Genomic DNA, 9,557 nt, shown 5'->3' with positions numbered 1-9,557 from the left:
AAACCATAAGGCAGATCAAACAATTCAAATAGTTATAAATTGAGTAGATTAGATTGTTACCGGATTATAATACCGCTCCGATAAGTATGGTATTGTTCGGGATTAAGCGCGCGCCAATTTAAATTAGGCAAAGTTATGCCAAACGCCGAAAAACCTTCGGCGTTGTCAGCGCGCTCACGATTATAAAAACCGCGACGCGGCGACGATCGTCCTACTCGTTCGCTATTCACCAACGAAAGAAAGTCATTCCCAAGTATTCAGAACACGCGACTAATTCGCTCAACGTACTTCGACTGAAAGTACATTTTATATCAAACCGTTTGCCTTTACTAATTAAAGGTCTTAAATTGTGAAGTGACTTAACACTATTTTTTTTGTTGATTAAATTATATTACGTACGTTAAAAGTGTATATTAACATTATTAAACTCCTTCCTTCCTTACTGAAACTAACGGTATTTTGCCCAGAAGAAAAATTTATTCTCTGCGCGCAACAAATGGTCCTTCGAGCCGGATTGTAAGGAAATAAAGGAAGTGCAGTGCCGCATAAAAACAATTAAAACAGTGTGGTGAACATTAAAATCGCGAAAGTGCTAAAATTTAAGCCGGATTAAATCGGCAGAACAAAGGATTTTGAACGTGTCGTTCGAACTCAACCGACATCGCGACCTCCGACGATAAACATCAGAGGACGTTCACGCATTTCGTTTCGCGAAAACAGTGACGTGTTCGTTAAAGTTCACCTTGCGGTTAAAGTACGTTTATTTTTCAAAATCGTAATACAACAATATCATGGATCCGTTAATCCGTGAAAACAAAGTGCACGCACGTTTAATAAGTAATGCACTCAGCAATTTTAAAAAACTGGGGAAGGCTAATCACACCCCTGCTGTGATTCGCGGACGTCTCTCTTTGCTGAAGGACTACTGGAACAAATTCCAAGCCACGCACATCCAGATTGAGGTTGCTGCAACTGAGGAGGAGACCAGGACAAATTCCTACTTCTCCGAGGACATCTTCGGCAATACGGAAGCGGCCTTCCTCTCTGCCCTCGACGCTCTGACGGCAGCTTTACCTGCGGACAACGAAGCAGCAAGTAACCCTTGTAACATAAGCTCCGTTTCTTGTCATCGCGAATCCGCGCCGTCTGTCAAACTCCCACGCATTGAATTGCCTAAATTCTCCGGGGATTATACAGAGTGGGAAAACTTTAGAGATCTCTTTCACGCGTTAGTGGGTTCAAATGAGTCGTTATCCGACGTGCAAAAGTTGCACTATTTAAAAGCAAGTTTGACCGGTGCAGCGTCTCTTTTGTTAAAAAATGTTTCCACTTCCGCGGCGAATTACGAAGCTGCGTGGAGGTTGTTGACAGACAGATACGCGAACGAACGCGCGCTCATAAATGCTCATTTAAAAATGTTATTCGACTCACCCCCGATCGGATCTGCCGTTTTAAACGATCTAAGAAGCTTACGTGATAGATCTCGCGCCGCTTTAACGGCATTAAAGAATTTATCGCGTCCGGTCGAATACTGGGACGATGTGCTCATTTTTCATTTTGTCCGTAAGCTGGATAAAGAGTCCCATCGGGAGTGGGAGATGCGTATGGGCGAAGACGAGTTGTATCCATCCCTCTCTGATTGGGATGCGTTTATAAATGTACGTATTCGCACCTTAGAATCGTTGGCGTCTTCGCGCGGTGAAGAAAACAGCTCCTGTAAAGGTAAAACAGGGCCAATTAAAACGGTTAAAGCTCATTTAAATACGTCTGAAACGCAATGTATTGCGTGCGGATCTGATCACGCGTTGTTCCGATGTGACGTGTTTCGCGGACAATCAGTCGAGCAGCGTTTGTCTCTCGCGCGCGAACACCGGCATTGTTTCAATTGTTTGCAAAAGGGTCATTTTCCGGCGGCCTGCTCTAGCAAACGTCGTTGTTCTATCTGCAAAGGGCGGCACCACACCCTCTTGCATTCTGAACGTAAACCCGCGATAAATCAAACGGGGAATAAAAGTCGCGAATCGACTAATAACGCGGCATCACAAAGAATTCAAAATTCGAGCACGGCAACGTACACCGATGATAACACGGATGACACTTCAGTGTCAGAGCCGGTAAACACGCATTGCGGTTCCGCGTGTCGCGAAAAAGGAGTTGTTCTCGCTACTGCGTGGGTCAAAGTCGGCACTCCTGGAGGTCGACACGCTATAATTCGCGCGTTAATCGATCCCGGTTCGCAAGGTACCTTTATTCGCGAATCGGTTACTCACGCGTTGCGCGCTCCTCGCCAACACGCACACGCATCCGTTACGGGTATCGGAGCCGGCACAACGGCAACAGTACGATCGTCTGCAAATATATTATTGCAGCCGTGCCAGGGTAAAGGGCCTGTGATTCCTTTACGCGCGTTTATACTTAAAAAACTGACGAACTACCGTACTAAGTCGGTGTGTCAGTCCGACAAATGGACGCATTTACGCGATCTCGAGTGGGCCGACCCACTCTCTAACAATGATGCTCCCATCGAACTTATTATCGGGGCAGATTATTACGGCGCGATTCTACTCGAAGGACTTCGTAAAGGCTCTCGAACCGAACCGGTCGCGCAAAATACGATTTTTGGATGGGTGTTGACTGGTCCCATTCCGTCTACTGATTCCCAAACAGTGCAAGTGCATGTGCACTACGGCGACGTTGACGCCGAAATTAACGACACTTTAAAAAAGTTTTGGGAGGTAGAAGCGCCTCCGTTCGTTACTTCTCTCTCCGAAGCAGATAAAAAATGCGAGGAGCATTTTCGCGGCACTCACTCGCGTCAACCAGATGGTAGATACACGGCGAGATTGCCCTTCAAATCAGAACCGCCCATTGATATCGGGTCTTCTAGAAACTTCGCGGTCGCTTATTTTTACAAATTAGAGAAACGACTTCCAAGCAAACCGTGTATCTGTCACATCATCCGGTCATTCGGCAAGAGAGTAGCACGACGCGCTTGAGAGTGGTTTTCAACGCCTCGATGCCTACGTCAAACGGGTCTACATTAAATGATCATTTACTGGTCGGGCCTAAATTGCAAGCCGATATTACGGCAATTATTTTGCGCTGGCGTACGCATCGGTTTGTTTTCGCGGCCGATATCGCGAAAATATTTCGTCAGATTTGGATCGATGCTCGGGACACCGCGTATCAAAGGATCGTCTGGCGACCGAACTCAGATGAAGCGCTCAAAACTTACGAGTTACTTACCGTCACTTATGGTACGGCGCCAGCTCCCTTTCTCGCTAATCGCGTAATTAAGCAGCTCGCTTTGGACGAAGGAACTAATTTCCCGTTGGCTGTCCCAATCTTAAATGACTGCATTTACGTGGACGATGCACTTTTCGGGGCGGATGATCGCGTACTGGCGCTCCAATTACGTCAGCAGGTGACGGAACTGCTGCAAAACGGGGGTTTCCATTTAAGAAAATGGGCAAGTAATTGTCCACAACTATTAACAGGCATTCCTGATGATGAACACGAGCTGGCCGCTAGCCGCTCATTTCAAGATTCTGAAGGGTTAAAAATGCTTGGCCTTCTTTGGCAACCTAACACGGACGAATTCCGGTTTAAATTAAAAATCGATCTCGCGAATACGGCTAATCCGACTAAGCGAGTCATTTTATCCACCGTAGCGAAAATCTTCGATCCGTTGGGTTGGATCGCTCCAGTTGTAATCGTGGCCAAGATTTTTATTCAAAGGCTATGGGTGGCCAAGCTTGATTGGGACGACCCGTTACCACTGGAGTTGACCAAACAATGGCGCGAATATGCAACGGAATTTAACGCATTACCGAACGTTTTCATACCGCGATGGGTCGGGATCGGTAATGATTCCCTGCATTACGAAATTCACGGCTTTGCAGATGCCTCTCAAGACGCGTATGCAGCCGTAATTTATTTACGCGTAACCAACGTCGCGAATGAGACCACGATACATATATTGCTTTCTAAGACTAAAGTAGCTCCATTGAAGCCACTCACAATTCCGCGTCTCGAGCTATGCGCTTGCCTAATAATGACGCGTTTGATCGAACACGTGCAAGTTACATTAAAACTTAATAATTGCACGGTGTACTGCTGGACCGATTCCACAGTATCACTCGCGTGGATAAATAAGCAACCGAGCGAACTAAAAACATTTATTGCGCATCGGGTCGCAGAAATTCAAAATCGCGTGCCTAACGCTATTTGGCGACACGTACCTTCGGGTCATAATCCCGCTGACGGCGCCTCTCGTGGTCTATCGGTGTCACAGCTGCTTCAACATACCCTTTGGTGGCACGGCCCTTCCTGGCTTATACAAGCTCCTAATGAGTGGCCAGAAAGTAAGCCTACGGTTCCGAAGGAAGCTGAAGCAGAAGTTAAAAGTAATATCAGCATGTTACACGTTCAATCGGAGACGGAATGGGATCTGCCAATGCGCACATCTTCATGGCGAAAACTTTTACGCATCACCGCGTACGTTTTCCGATTTACCTCGCGAAATAAAGGGAATCGCTATTCAGACACGGTTATTACCGCGGCTGAGATCCTCGCGGCGCGTAAATTCTGGATCACGTACGTCCAGACTCGGCATTATCGACGGGAAATAGCGTCTATGCTTAAGGGCGAATCCCTGTTAAAAGCTAGTCCGTTACTTCGGCTTAATCCGTTTCTTGGCGAAGATGGTACTGTCCGTGTTGGCGGGCGGTTGCGCAACTCAGAACTTCCGCAACGCTTTCCGATAATATTACCGGTGCATCGAATAACCGAACTCATCATCGCTGATTGTCACGAGAACACGTTACATGGGGGCACGCAGTTAATGTTAAATGTTTTACGGCAAACGTTTTGGATCGTCAACGCGCGACGGCTAGTTAAAGGCCACATTCACAAATGCGTCACGTGCGTGCGTTGGCGGGCGGTCACCGCAAGTCAACAAATGAGCGACTTACCTGCGGTGAGAGTCACTCCATCTCGAGCGTTCGTCCATTGCGGCCTGGATTACGCAGGACCGTTCTCTGCTCTCGCGTATCGTGGACGTGGGCAAAGGGCGCAAAAGGTTTACATCGCTCTTTTTGTTTGTTTGGCGACTCGCGCTATCCACCTCGAATTGGTGCGCGACTACTCCACTTCAGCGTTTCTAGCAGCATTTGAACGCTTCACGTCTCGCCGCGGATTGCCTACGAATTTATATAGCGATAATGGGACTAATTTCCAAGGCGCTAATAAAGAATTAATGAACGCGTTTAAACAAGTAACGGCAGACACTCACCTTCGTTCGCGTTTAGCTGCCGATTATATCACGTGGCACTTTATTCCGCCGGCAGCTCCTCATTTTGGAGGAATCTGGGAGGCAGGGGTCAAAAGCGTTAAGACCCATCTGCGACGCATGCTCGGCGATCGTACGCCTACTTGCGAGGAACTAATTACGCTCCTCTGCCGCATCGAGGCATGTTTAAATTCACGCCCTTTGGCTCCTTTAAACGATGACCTCGAGTCATGTGAGGCCCTCACTCCAGGTCACTTTCTCGTGGGCGCAGCATTAAAATCTGTTCCGGTGCCATCAGTACTGGAAATTAACGAGAATCGCTTATCGAGATGGCAACTCGTTCAACAGCTCACGGAAAAGTTCTGGAAAGCATGGGCTAACGATTACTTACACACATTACAGGCGCGATCGAAGTGGTGTAGTCGCGTCCCCAACCTCAAAATCGGGGACTTAGTTCTACTCAAGAGCTCGACGCTTCCCCCGGCGAAATGGGAACTAGGTCGGGTGACCGAATGTCATCCTGGTAAAGACGGCCTCATTCGTGTAGTCACCGTAAAGACTGCACATTCGCAATATGTACGTCAGATCGCTAGGTTATGTAAGTTACCGATTAGCCATTAAGATTTATTAATTTACTTATAATATATTATTTTTCTATTTTCTATTTTCTACGTTAATTATATGTATTAATTTCTCATTATCGTAAATGTAAGATTGTATATAAATCACTTACCTGGATAGAAACTACGCAGCAAGGTACGACGCATCAATGAAATGTGCTCGTTACTACGTTCTATTCACTGGCATTGTAATGACGTCATCTGTCGCGGTCGCACGACACCGCGAGGCGGGCGGTTTGTTCGGGATTAAGCGCGCGCCAATTTAAATTAGGCAAAGTTATGCCAAACGACGAAAAACCTTCGGCGTTGTCAGCGCGCTCACGATTATAAAAACCGCGACGCGGCGACGATCGTCCTACTCGTTCGCTATTCACCAACGAAAGAAAGTCATTCCCAAGTATTCAGAACACGCGACTAATTCGCTCAACGTACTTCGACTGAAAGTACATTTTATATAAAACCGTTTGCCTTTACTAATTAAAGGTCTTAAATTGTGAAGTGACTTAACACTATTTTTTTTTGTTGATTAAATTATATTACGTACGTTAAAAGTGTATATTAACATTATTAAACTCCTTCCTTCCTTACTGAAACTAACGGTATTTTGCCCAGAAGAAAAATTTATTCTCTGCGCGCAACAGGTATTAATATTAATACTGATACAGGTAACTCGATGCAATACAGCGCGTGGTGAAAACTAATCAATAATAAACAATCAATAATAAACCACACATACAACCATATTACTACTAAATCATAATATAAAGGTACAAGAAAACTAAACTACACTACAATAGATCAAAATTACTATGAACATATGTGCATATATAATATGTAACGAAAACACTCCAAATATAATCAATTTAATAAGTATACCGATGTAGATAATTAATTAAACTGCTCATGCCATAGTCAGTTTAAATGATGCAGTTCCATTAAACCCCCTTTAATACCGATTAACAGAAAAGTCATATAGGTGCTAAACCAAGCCAGACACTCCTATAAGAAAGTCATATGAGATACACGGTCACTAAATTCAAAGAATTTAAGGAACCATAACGCATATATGTATGTACAGAAAACCATAAAGACATTGTATCATCCAGGACGGACTACCGCAGCGTATACCTCCCTGAGCACCAGCCGTATTAACCAATACTGAACTAACACTTTCCAAATCAGAATCAAAATCAGAATCAGAATTGTAATTAAGCAAGGGTAATTAATGTACAAAAGATTGCATAAAGTACCGTAAGTATTCAAAATACACAGATTCACAACTGTCACAGTTGCACTAGAATTGAATTAAACGTAGTATGCAAAACATTAACCTGAGGGGGGGTACGAAGAGCTACAAAAGAGCAGTGAATAATATTATAGGAACATGGAACGTAAAACGTAACACTCAATTGAAGAAGAAGTCACTGAAACATGTCAAGTGACCAAGAATAAAAATAAGAAAAGAAGAGCAGTTCCTATGTCGCCCCTTCAGAGCTGTGGCCTACTCTTGGGCTAAACTCAACCCTTAAGGGTTGGGTTGCCAGGTTGCCCCCTTCTGGCGCTGCCTCTTTAGGTTTACCCTCACCTTACGGGCGCCAGGCTGCCCCTTCAGGGCGCACAGGGGCCAGGCTGCGTGGCGGTCGGGTGCGGATAGCGAACCCGGAGTGCCCAAGCAATTACACCGTAACCCAGTGGTCACGTTTCGCTGGAACGGGGGGCTTGATTTCATTGGCCGGCCCGCGAGGATGACAACCGCTATAAAAAATCTCCAGCCCCAAGCTGCGGTACGCGGTGATGAGGGCGCCCCTGGAGTCAGCGCCAGGGGTGGCTGATGGGTGCATCAGTCTCTAGCGGCCAACCCCGGGGTATCTGGCGACCCCCCGGGTGTACTAGCCTTACCCGGGTAAGGCGGATCTGCCCGGGTGGACCCACAGACCGACCCACTCGTGGGAACACTATGGATGACTTGAAACTCAAAACGCCAACAACAACAACAAACACTGGGCGGGACGTACCTACGACGACTGCGGCTGTTCAACAGGACGCGAGACGGGAAACGGGCGCGGAGGATATGGCGCAGCCTAGCACTAGCAGGGTAACGCATGCGCGCCGCCTATCGGTCCGATTAACTAGAGCGGATGTGGAGTGGCCTCCTCTGAGGCCGGTACGAGGAGGGGCCGGAGTTTCCCCGGCCGCCTCTGATGCCCCGCATCCAGAGAGAGTGAGGTGGACTTGGACTCGGACGAGTCACTCTCCTCGGCAGTATCTCTGGAGGCACGGCGCACGAGCAAGAGGGGTCGCCCGCCGACCACGGGCCAGTACGTGTGGCTCGCGGCGGCTAAGCAGAGGGTCCTGGATGTTCAGCTCCGGGAACTTGACCTGCTGGAGGAGAGGAGGGTGCTCGATCCTAACGAGGACCCTATAGAACCGAGTCGGGGTAGCAGGTCCCTCCCGGCCCGTGGGGACCTGGCGGAGGAAGTCAAGTCCCCACGCGCGATCTTATTGCGCTGTCCTTGGAGTTCTGTCGCGACATCGACAAGGTCGCGGGCGTCTCCAAGGGGCTGAAAGGGACATTTGTTCGCAAGCTGAGGATGGCCTCCCGCTACCTTAAGGCCATGCACACGGAAGTGGGAATCAGGGCTGCACCTGCCAGGCCCGATAAAGAGGTGAAGGAGCTCCGCGAACAGCTGAAGCTGCGGGAGGAACAAGTGGCTGCCCAGGAGGCCCAAATCAACATCCTGCAAAATAGCCTGGCAGACATTACGTGCAGAGTCGCTGCCACAGCGGTACCGGCGCCTGAAGTCCCCGGCCCATCCAAAAAGGTCGGCGAGGCCCGGCTCGCCGTTGTCTGGCGAAGAGGCGGGCAGGAAAAGGCGGAAGGACGCAGTCGAAGCTTCCGACTTACCGTCTTGCCCGCCTAAATGTCCCGTGGTGCAAGTCCCAATCCCAGGTGCTGCACCTGGAAAAGAGGAGGAGAAGGTTAGTGGTCTCGACCTGATGAGGGGATTTGCGGCTCTCCTCGAAAAGGGCCTGTCGGGGTTCCGGGCGGAGTTCAAAGCCGCTATTGCAGCCGTCCAGCCCCCGCCTAAGAGGGCGCTGCATGTTAAGGGGGGAGCTGCGGCTGCGACCATCCCCACTGCATCGAGGAACGAAGCTGAGAAGCGGGTGCGGAATAGGACCCTGCCTGCCACGGAGCCGTTGCCGGGGCCCGCCTCAGCACCCGACAAACCGCCATCATTTGTGGAGGCTAGAATGCCCCGGATTGTCGAAGAACATCGGAGGACGGCGGATGGGACCTGGGTGACGGTGGTCGGCCGTCGCGCTAAAGCTGCGCAGAAGAAGGCGGCAGCGGCCAAGGCCCCTCCCTCCCAGAGCTCCAAGGTGGTTGCCCAGAAGGGGCAGAAGAGAGGGGCGGCACCGGCGGTTAAGGGGCAAGGGGCCCAACCTGCCAGGCAGAAGGCCTCCCGCCCTCCTCGTACTGCGGCGGTCACCATCAACCTAGCTGCCGAGGCTAAGGTCTCATACGCCGAGGCCATGCTCATGGCCCGGGAGTGGGTCAAGTTGGAAGAGCTGGGCATCACGGCGTTGATGCCCAGAAGAGCTCGGACCGGTGGCTTGGTCCTCGAGTTACCTGGGGAGGACAGGAC

The 9,557-nt window shown here is 49.0% G+C and overlaps 1 long non-coding RNA gene across 1 annotated transcript; it reads right to left on the bottom strand.

The window, feature by feature from the left end:
• Positions 1 to 805: 805 nt before the first annotated feature.
• LOC123988676 lies at positions 806 to 3,441 on the bottom strand. Its single transcript, XR_006830272.1, has 3 exons — positions 3,247 to 3,441; positions 1,432 to 1,714; positions 806 to 1,074 (listed from the first exon to the last, which is right to left on the bottom strand). It is a non-coding gene; the product is annotated as an uncharacterized LOC123988676 (long non-coding RNA).
• Between the last annotated feature and the right edge of the window lie 6,116 nt (positions 3,442 to 9,557).

The sequence above is a fragment of the Osmia bicornis genome, unplaced genomic scaffold, assembly GCF_907164935.1.
Source record: "Osmia bicornis bicornis unplaced genomic scaffold, iOsmBic2.1, whole genome shotgun sequence".
NCBI classification, from domain to species: domain Eukaryota; kingdom Metazoa; phylum Arthropoda; class Insecta; order Hymenoptera; family Megachilidae; genus Osmia; species Osmia bicornis.
This window is presented reverse-complemented; position numbering and strand designations above follow the sequence as displayed.